Consider the following 9,396-nt stretch of genomic DNA (forward strand, 5'->3'; position numbering starts at 1 on the left):
CTTCTCTCGAGAAAAATAGCATGCGGTGGGTGAACAAATTACTGTTGTGGAATTGATAGAACTTGAAATAATTATGATGATATACAGGCAATGATCATTATATAGGGATCACGTCCAAGATTAGTAGACCGACTCTTGCCAGCATCTACTACTATTACTCCCCACATCGACCGCTATCCAGCATGCATCTAGTGTATTAAGTTCATGGAGAAATGGAGTAATTCAATAAGAATAATGACATGATATAGACAAGATCTATTCATGTAGGAATAGACCCCATCTTGTTATCCTTAATAGCAACGATACACACGTGTCGTTTCCTCTTGTGTCACTCGGATTGAGCACCGTAAGATTGAACCCATCACAAAGCACCTCTTCCCATGGCAAGCAAAATCGATGTAGTCAGCCTAACTAAACCAAAGATTCGAAGAAGAAATACTGCTATAAGTAATCATGCATATAAGAGATCAAAAGACTTAAATAAATTTCATGGATAAAAACATAGATCATATCATAAACTCAAAGTTCATCGGATCCCAACAAACACATCGCAAAAAGAGTTACATAAAATAGATCTCCAAGAGACCATTGTATTGAGAATCAAAAGAGAGAGGAAGCCATCTAGCTACTAACTACGGACCCATGGGTCCACAATGAAGGACTCACGCATCATCGGAGAGGCACCAATGAGGACGATGAACCCCTCCGTGATGGTGTCTAGCTTGGATCTGTGGTTTCTGGAACTTGCGACCGCTGGAATTGTTTTTCGTCGATTCCCCTAGGGTTTCTGGAATATTGGGGTATTTATAAAGCAAAGAGGCGGTGTGGGAGGCCACCGAGGTGGGCACAACCCACCAGGGCACGCCCAGGTGGGTTGTGCCCCCTCGGGGCACCCCTCTGGTACTTCTTTGGCCCATCTTGTGTCTTCTGGCCCAGAAAAAATCTCAAAAAAGTTTCGCTGCGTTTAGACTCCATTTGGTATTGATTTTCTGTGAAATAAAAAACGAGCAAAAAACAACATCTGGCACTGGGCACTATGTCAATAGGTTAGTCCAAAAAAGATATAAAATTGCTATAAAATGATTTTAAACATCCAAGAATGATAATATAATAGCATGGAACAATAAAAAAATTATAGATACGTTGGAGACATATCAGGACTCCACACCCGTTTGATTGTTTCCGCTGAAACTTACGAGGTATATATAGTTTTACATTATTTATACTAGTTGACCCGTTGCGTCAAATGGCACAGAGACCTGCTGAAGACAAGCTGTTGATGAAAATAGTTTCATGCTGCAAGAACCTTCAACTAAATCATGCTATTTTTTAAACATGTTTATTACATTGTTAAATAATAGGCTGGGAAAAGGGAAACTTTGCATAATACGAATATGTTCAATTTGAAAATATGGCCACTATGATGAGAGAGTACAGTTGGCGTGGTTGTATTTTTTTAGCAAGTTTAGAAACATGGTTATCATGATGAGAAACCTGGTCGTGCATCTTTTTCCTGCAAAAAAAAAGAAAAAAGATAAGAAACCTAAGAAAAAAACATGTCTTTGTTGTGCATATACGGAGATATAGAGATTAGGAGGTATTAGGATAGCCCATACCTGCAAAAAAAAGAGGGAAAAAGATAAGAAACCTAAGAAAAAACATGTCTTTGTTGTGCATATACGGAGACATAGGGATCAATAGGTATTAGGATAGCCCATATGTTATTTAGCCTAGCCCACGTAGCGTGATGCCTGTGGCCCGTGAGGAGATGAATATGAAGAGGCAGGGGGCGGATCCAGTGAAGACTGTCTATCCCCTTCCTTTCTTTCTCGGTTCCTCAGCTGGGTGACAGAGGCGTTTCCTCAGCCGCCGACCAGTGCGATTTCTTATCCATTGCGCCAAATGGTGCAAAGACCCGCTAAAGCCATGTTGTCGATGAAAATAGTTTCATTTTGCAAGGACAATTCAGTACTCGTTGTAGAAAGCCCATATATTAAACCATACTCTTTTGAAAATGTCTATCAAATTGTGAAATCCAAGTTTGAACAAAAAGTGTATAACAGTTGCACCAAAAAATTATATTTGTATAACACTGCCCATTGCGCTAAATGGCATCGAGTCCCATTTAAAACCATGCACTTGCTAAAAATATTTGCATTTTTTCAGTAACTGTGTTTGAGCAAATACATACGGTAGAACTTAGTAAAAGTTTAATTGATTGTCTGTTTAAGCTCACATAAAATGCAAGATGGCAACAACAGAGCACAACTGTATCATGTGCAACAGCAGCCAAAATTATTTAGCTAATAAACTGTCTGAAGGGAACCAACCATTTCAGAGTAGTTTATTCCACATCTCATTCTCCTCGAAAATGAGCCCAAGTGGCCATCAACAAATACAATTGTTTTGATACAACAACGGTAAGAGAAATGAATAACCATCAAAGAAACAAAATGTTTAAATTAGTTTTTTTCTAACCATGGAGGAGAGTTGCATGTGAACTTTATAAAAGAAGGCCAATGTCAAGGAACAGCATGTTGACATACTCATCCTGCTCTCCGTTCTTGTCATCAGTCCCGGCAATCAGCTCCTGACCATCACCTTCAGCAACAACCACGACAATGCCCCTTATTCTTTATCCTTGCATATACAGGAACTCAATCAGGTCAAGAAAAAAAGATATGAATCAACTCTCAAGATCAAGTGAGATGGGTGCCTTCCCTCTCTACTACTGCCAGGCTCAACACCAACTCCACATATCAAGCACATGTTGCCTTTCCACAACATGACAACACTTTTCAATGCAACAAACAAAAAGATTGGGCCTACAATGACGCCTCATTGCCTGAGAAGAATAAAAGAGGGAGCTCACCTTGATGAGTTGGAATCAGATGCACTCGTTATAGCTCGACCAAGCTGCGCCCATGGTCTGGACCGGCAACGGGACCGGCGCTCCCGCTGCCTATACAGTCTGCTGCGGGTTAGAAGACGTGCCCAGCCTCCTCGTAGGTTAGAATATAGTTTTATTCTATATCATTATCAGTCTCGTAAGCTTTTCAGCAGATGATGATGCAATCAAAACAATTCCAAAATAAATGATATATTGATGAGAAAAGGTTAGGATTCTGATAGAAATAGCTAGCCTTCTACTGGCTATATTTCTGAAGTTATTTTCTGTTATTGTATGAGAATAACAAGATTAATAGGGTGAAATTAGGTCATGCTACAACTTTTGTAAAGGGAAAAAGGTTCACCAAAGAACAATCCATAGAAAAAGAAGCATCCAATTGGTTCCATTACATTACCCTCTGCTTGATTTTCTGACCAGCAGCAGGATCCTTTTTATGAATAAGCTCGTAAGAAACCAGGATGACATCCTTCAAAGGCCTAGGTGTTTCTTCGACTTTTCCAGCTAAGAACATGCAAACAGTAGCGATTGTCTGTATAGATGTTAGATTCAGACTTCATTTGCCCATTCGCCATGAAAAAAAAAGAATAACTGCATAACAAATAGTATAGAATACTAATATTCTGTCAAGACATATAGAGGAAAACCACACCTATTACCACTTCTGCTGCAGATAAGAACACAAGAAATCACATGCACTCCTATTTTAGTAAACACGCTTGGTACTACTTCATGGATAGGGTGATTTTCAAATGCTTTCACGTTCAATAATTTAAGAGTAACTGGGCCTAAATCAACTCTGCTGTGTGTTTGAGAGCTGTACCAGCCAAAATATTCATGATAAACCCTCAACCCCGCATAATTGATCGAATGGTGTGCCCACCTGTGAACTGCTATTCAGTAACAAGGTCTCAGTCTCTTCTAAACTAAAATCCCCACATCACACCAACAGGATGTACATCTGTGCATCTTATCCTCATAGAAAATAACTACTGTTTATAACCACCCCCCGCAGTTCACAAAAGTACAAGTTGTTTTGACATCTACAGAGTCTGCTGCTAGCTTCAGCGCCAACTTCTATTGGACCGGAGAAGTACAAAGTGTATTATTAGCTATTAATGCCTCTGTATGGAGAGAACAATCACCAAACTGGAAAACCATGGAGATAGAAACTATTTGTTGTTTTTATTCAAACTAAACTATGAGGCAAAAAACAGGATATTATAAACTCAAATAAAGTATCCACATGTTATAAAGTTAGAAGCTACACTTCAACAAATATTTAAAAATTGGACTATTGTTAGTCATTGACTAACACTTACTCGTCTATCATTTTTTGCATGAGATTGACGAAGGTAAAAACGGTGACAGAACATAATAGATGTAGCAATTGTCACGTGTGACAGAAAAAATTTAGCATAAGTTGACAGTATAATTCCAGCAAGAGTTGTGGCATTATCTCCACGTGTAATAAAAACTAAAGATACGAGCACATCATTTTTTATCGCAATTGCAAACTATTAAAGATGTTATGCGTACCATGGAAGCCTTCAAGGGCCAAAAGAAAAATGCATACAAACATGCATTGCCCAAAACAATTCTAAAATGCCAGACCACCATCATACAAGGCATATTTTCAGTATATCTTAACATTTCATATGATATGATAATTTATCGTATTTATGGAGAAAAAAACCAACCAGCAGTTCATTCAAAAAAATGTGCTTGCCATAAGAGTGCTCCATAAAGAAGTAAAATATTATCTTATCAGACAAACAATTGAATATCTCTGGACCAAATATATGCTGGTGTAAAACAAAAACACATCAGGAGAAGCAACTACGATACAATGACAATATAAAGACGCATTTTGAAATATTTAACATCTGGTTGGGTAAGTAGCAGAACTCAGTGTTTTTGGATAAGTAAGGGACAGTCAGCCAACAGGCTAGAGTATCGATAAATGCATAGAAGGACATAAAAACTTACACTTTGAGCTACAGTATCGACATTTCCATAAGTTCTACTAACTCGTCCCCAACTTCCTGAAGATTATTCCAAAACCCCAAAGCGAAGAGTTTTTTTACTGGAAATATGAGATAACTGAATGAAATACAAATATAGACTATCCTAGATGGCGCAACCATTTATTTTAACTAGGTTATTTGCATATCAAGGCGTTTTATGTACAACTATAGGTTTTATATAGCATTAAGTAGCATCGGGCACAACATACCTTAAACGCAGCAATGGCCGATCAACGGTAGGAACAAACCACACAGATACATGTTATTTCCTTGATCATAGTAGCTAGCCTTCACATCACCTGCAAGAGAACCATTAAAATATGGGTCCAGAAATCAACCGGATGTACGGCCTAAAGAAAGCAAAATACGCATGTAACTTTGCACAAGATATTGAATGAAAGATATGATAACATCAACCTACAAATACGACTATGTATGGATTAACAACTCTAACTACTGTATGTTTGAGTGAAAAACCAAAACTGCAGTAATAAGATAAAAAAATGTTCTCAAGGTCACAACAACGCATATTTTAACCAACAAAGATCAACAAGAACCCGTAATGTGACATATTGGAAACAACGATTGCAATAATTTATAATCATCCTTTCTATGGTGCTCACTTTTGTTTTGCTCCTGCTTCTTTTTGCTTTTACGAAAAAGAGGGGAGAAGTCAAAGAAGGAAAGGTGTCTGCACGCGCCGATGAATCGGGGCCGAAGGGAGGAGGCGGCATGGGGAGAGAAAGAACGGGTGAATCTCACCTGGGTGTGTTGCCGTCCAATGTGCTCACCGTCGCTCGACGTGTGCGCAGAATCAGAACAAAGGTGAATCTATTCTGAACTCAAGGACACCAAAGTGTGAAAAAATAAAGGGGAAGCACCAATCCTCCACAAGAAATGGTGCCAATAGGTAGAACATATTCCTTTTCATGTACTGTGGTGGAAGAATTGCAGAAGAAATCAGGCTCACCGATCTTGGAAGCGTCTGACAACTCTAGGGACATCAAGCCACAATATCTCCAACCACTCATAACCAAAACAATATGCCCTGTCTTCAGTTTCAGACTTCTAGTCACCGGAAACTGTATGGGCCAAAATTAATCTTCACAGAACATAGGAAATACTAAATAAGCAAAAGGATAATCCCTGGAAATGCAATACATGTTGCAAACCAAGCAGTTAAGCAAGGCCTTTATAATAGAGCAACATCACATAGTGTAGCTTAAAATCCGTACAATTAACTATGTTTCTCTTCCTCTTGCTGAAAATCACAATACTGCACATGTTCCTACCTACTTTGTGATCAGTGACCATGTGCATGCCTAAACCTGGGAGTATCATTCTTTTGTTTCCTCTGCCTACACACCTAAATCAAACCAGTAAGTTAGCACGCCATTTATTCATAAAGCAACACCACGTCAGTCTAATATTCCAAGAGCAAGAGCCTAAAATATTTTCAGAGATGAGCAATTAAGATCATGCAATCAAAAATAAATGATATGATAATAAATCTATACAGTTTGTTATTCATTCATTTCCCTTCCATAATGATTTATCCCTAGTTTAATCTTGCACTGAAATTTGAATATAATGTGCGGCATGTATGTTTATGCACCCAGGCTAAAATCTGAAAAGAGAAAAAACACCAACATTAATAAATTCTTCTTTGGCAAAGTATTACATGGAGTAAGAGGTTCAACTATGTATGCATCAAACATCGTAAAGCACAAATATGCACTGAAAGAAAAATCACATGCTTGAACCTATACATCATATCTACCATTAAATAGGAGAGCACCACACCAAAACACAATAAAGGCCAGCCACCTCCTTCTTCTCCCACCTTGCATCAATATATAGTTATATATACAATGAAAGACTCCAATAATGAAATAATTCCTGGTTAGGGTTGCATGAATGGTGCAGAAAGACAAAAAGGAAGCCTCTACTTACTCACATTTAATATTTTTGATCATCCATAGGAAGTGCGAGAAGAACATGTAACAGGTGTCAGCGAAAGAAATACAAAAACATACCCTAAGTACACGCTTACAATCTCAGTTGCCAGCCTTTGGCGGACTCTTCTGCTTTCTGGTCTGAAAATTAGTAACATTTTAAAGGCATATCAGATCAAAATCTGGCAATAAATATATTCTTAGTTTAGAAAACCTAGAGAAAGTGTAGATAAAATAAATGTTTACCAATCTGGAGAGCTGCATGCACAAACAGAGGTCCAAGGAAGCTACCACCAACTCCAACTGAGACCACATTTGTCAATGGTTTCCCAGTTGCTGCAACCTGCATTTCAGGAAGTAGCGGTGATTAAATCTTAATTATTTCTGCTACATTTGACAAGTTAAGAAATTTGTGTTTCAAAATTTACCCATGAGCCACAACTAAAAGTTTCTGAAAACTGCTTGCTTTTATCCTTAACGTCCCAAACTTCAGGGACCAGTCACTGTCTATGACTGCATCTCTTGGAGCCCTTAGACACACATAGAGCACTTATATGTTCTCCGTGCTATTTATCTGACAAACAAATCAATCAAGTTAACTGAGACATGTATTCCATCCGTTCCAAATGATATGTTATGAACTGTACAGCTTAAAATACAAAAGCCGTTAGGACTAATAATTGTTTTGCAGAATTATTCTTCGGGGTGATCTGTCAAGCGTCATAAAGTAGTTACATACAAACTTTAGATAAGCACCCAAGGATACATGGAATGGAAGACATATATACAGAAAACAAGTAGATGTCAAATAGACACATGTGATGTGTAACTGAAGACTGGCTACAGAGCAAGAAACTGACCCTTTCACCTTTAAACATAGGATACGTTTGGTTCCACGCTGGTATCGTTTTTGATTTTCAGTATCGGGAAGCGCTGCTTCCGATATATCTTCCCGAATACATGTTTTGTTTGGTTCTGACACGAGCGAATACGTAGCGGACATGATTCCGTATCCAGCCATGATCAGACGTTTTCATAGAAGTGAAGCGCTGTATTGGATAGCATCGTAACAGAAAACAGGAGGGCTGAACCAAACGACTTCTACTGTCTTATGAAAGTGCTGTAATCGGAAGCGGGACTTTTCCACCCAACCAAACACGTAGATGTTGTCACTCTTAATCTGAATCATTTGAGGCAATAAAAAATACACATCTTACTCTTCTGCTTGCACTCCTCGACGGCCTGATCCTTCTCCCTGTCATTGGCCGCCTCCCCTCTCCTGCAGCCACACCCCAGATCCAGAACATTAAAATGATCAGCAGACCAAGCACCATGATAGCACCCACATAAACGATAATACATGTGTACCTAGGAAATAGAGCAGCTAACCTTAACGAGAACGGAGATGCAATAGATCGTAGAACCTGCAAAACAAGTGGGAACGATCTGGTCAGAGCACAACCATGGTACAGTACATAGAAGCAAAAGAACACTTCACAAATATGAAGTTAGATTCTGGCACAAGAGAGGGATTTCATCGCCTCCAGCTTGAGCTTGCTTGCGGGCTGTCTTACATTGCGTCCGACTCAAAGGCAAGGTGAGGAGGCAGGGGAGGGGGAGCAAAAGGGATGGGAGGAGGACTTGCGAGGGCGACGACGTCAGCCTTGCCTGCCTTGTAGGAGAGGACGCTTCTGGAGACACATGCTAGCACTCACCGGCACTCGCTGTCGCCCAGCCGACGAGTCTCCCCCAACCTCCGACCCCGCCCACATCCGCTGCTCCTTCAACCCATGCTGCTTCCGCCCACAGCCGCCGTGCCCTTCATGGCCTATGGCCCTGCCCCCTTTTCCTCGGCCAGCTCTCATGGCTTCCATGGTGTCATCGATCGGGATGTCCGATGCATCATGGTCGTCATCACGCCGTCCTCCTCGATCTATGGCGGCAGTGAAGATGCCACATATGAGGTGGAGATGAGCAGCGCGAGAGGGGTCGCCTGGGGCGAGGAGGAGGAAGAGAGGGAGAACAGGAGGCGGCTGCGACAGGAGGAAGATTGAGAAGAGAAGGGATGGTGGAGGAGGAGGCGGAGCCCGGGCACGCTCGGGGTGGAGCACGAGAGGATGGAGGCGGTCGTGGGATTGGGGAAAGGGGTCTAGGGTTCGACGACCCATTGGAAGCACGCCGCGCGCGAGGAGAGGATTGGCCAAAATCCTTTCGCACCTGCGCTACGTTTCCAGAAGTGAGCCCACCAGTCATACTCTAAAAAAAACTTACCAACAGGTGACGGCTCAGGCCAAGAACGAGGACGATCTGACAGTCGCGAATGCATGACATCGAGGGATCACCGTGGGAGCGAGTTGGCTAGCCTCTGTATTGTTTTAAATATGTGATTGCATTTTGATATATACATTGATGTAGTGTGTCCGTAAAAAAAAATACATTGATGTAGTGTGTGTGGCAGCATACTGATCAAGGGATGGCACAGATAAATAGGGGCTTGACCATTTGA

General features: G+C 40.6%; 1 long non-coding RNA gene across 42 annotated transcripts; it reads right to left on the reverse strand.

Moving 5' to 3' along the window:
- Positions 1–1,153: 1,153 nt before the first annotated feature.
- On the reverse strand, positions 1,154–9,112 carry LOC123137201 (uncharacterized). Of its 42 annotated transcripts, none has more exons than XR_006467888.1 (10): positions 8,465–9,112; positions 8,280–8,314; positions 8,108–8,169; positions 7,319–7,464; positions 7,137–7,233; positions 5,698–7,031; positions 3,306–5,234; positions 2,873–2,962; positions 2,547–2,633; positions 1,155–1,513 (listed from the first exon to the last, which is right to left on the reverse strand). It is a non-coding gene; the product is annotated as an uncharacterized lncRNA (long non-coding RNA). The 42 variants fall into 42 exon arrangements; XR_006467880.1 differs by having other exon boundaries at positions 2,547–2,640; XR_006467891.1 differs by lacking the exon at positions 1,155–1,513 and having other exon boundaries at positions 2,317–2,640; positions 3,306–3,440; positions 4,898–5,234; positions 8,465–9,109.
- Positions 9,113–9,396: the final 284 nt, after the last annotated feature.

This window comes from Triticum aestivum, chromosome 6B, assembly GCF_018294505.1.
Source record: "Triticum aestivum cultivar Chinese Spring chromosome 6B, IWGSC CS RefSeq v2.1, whole genome shotgun sequence".
Lineage (NCBI taxonomy): Eukaryota > Viridiplantae > Streptophyta > Magnoliopsida > Poales > Poaceae > Triticum > Triticum aestivum.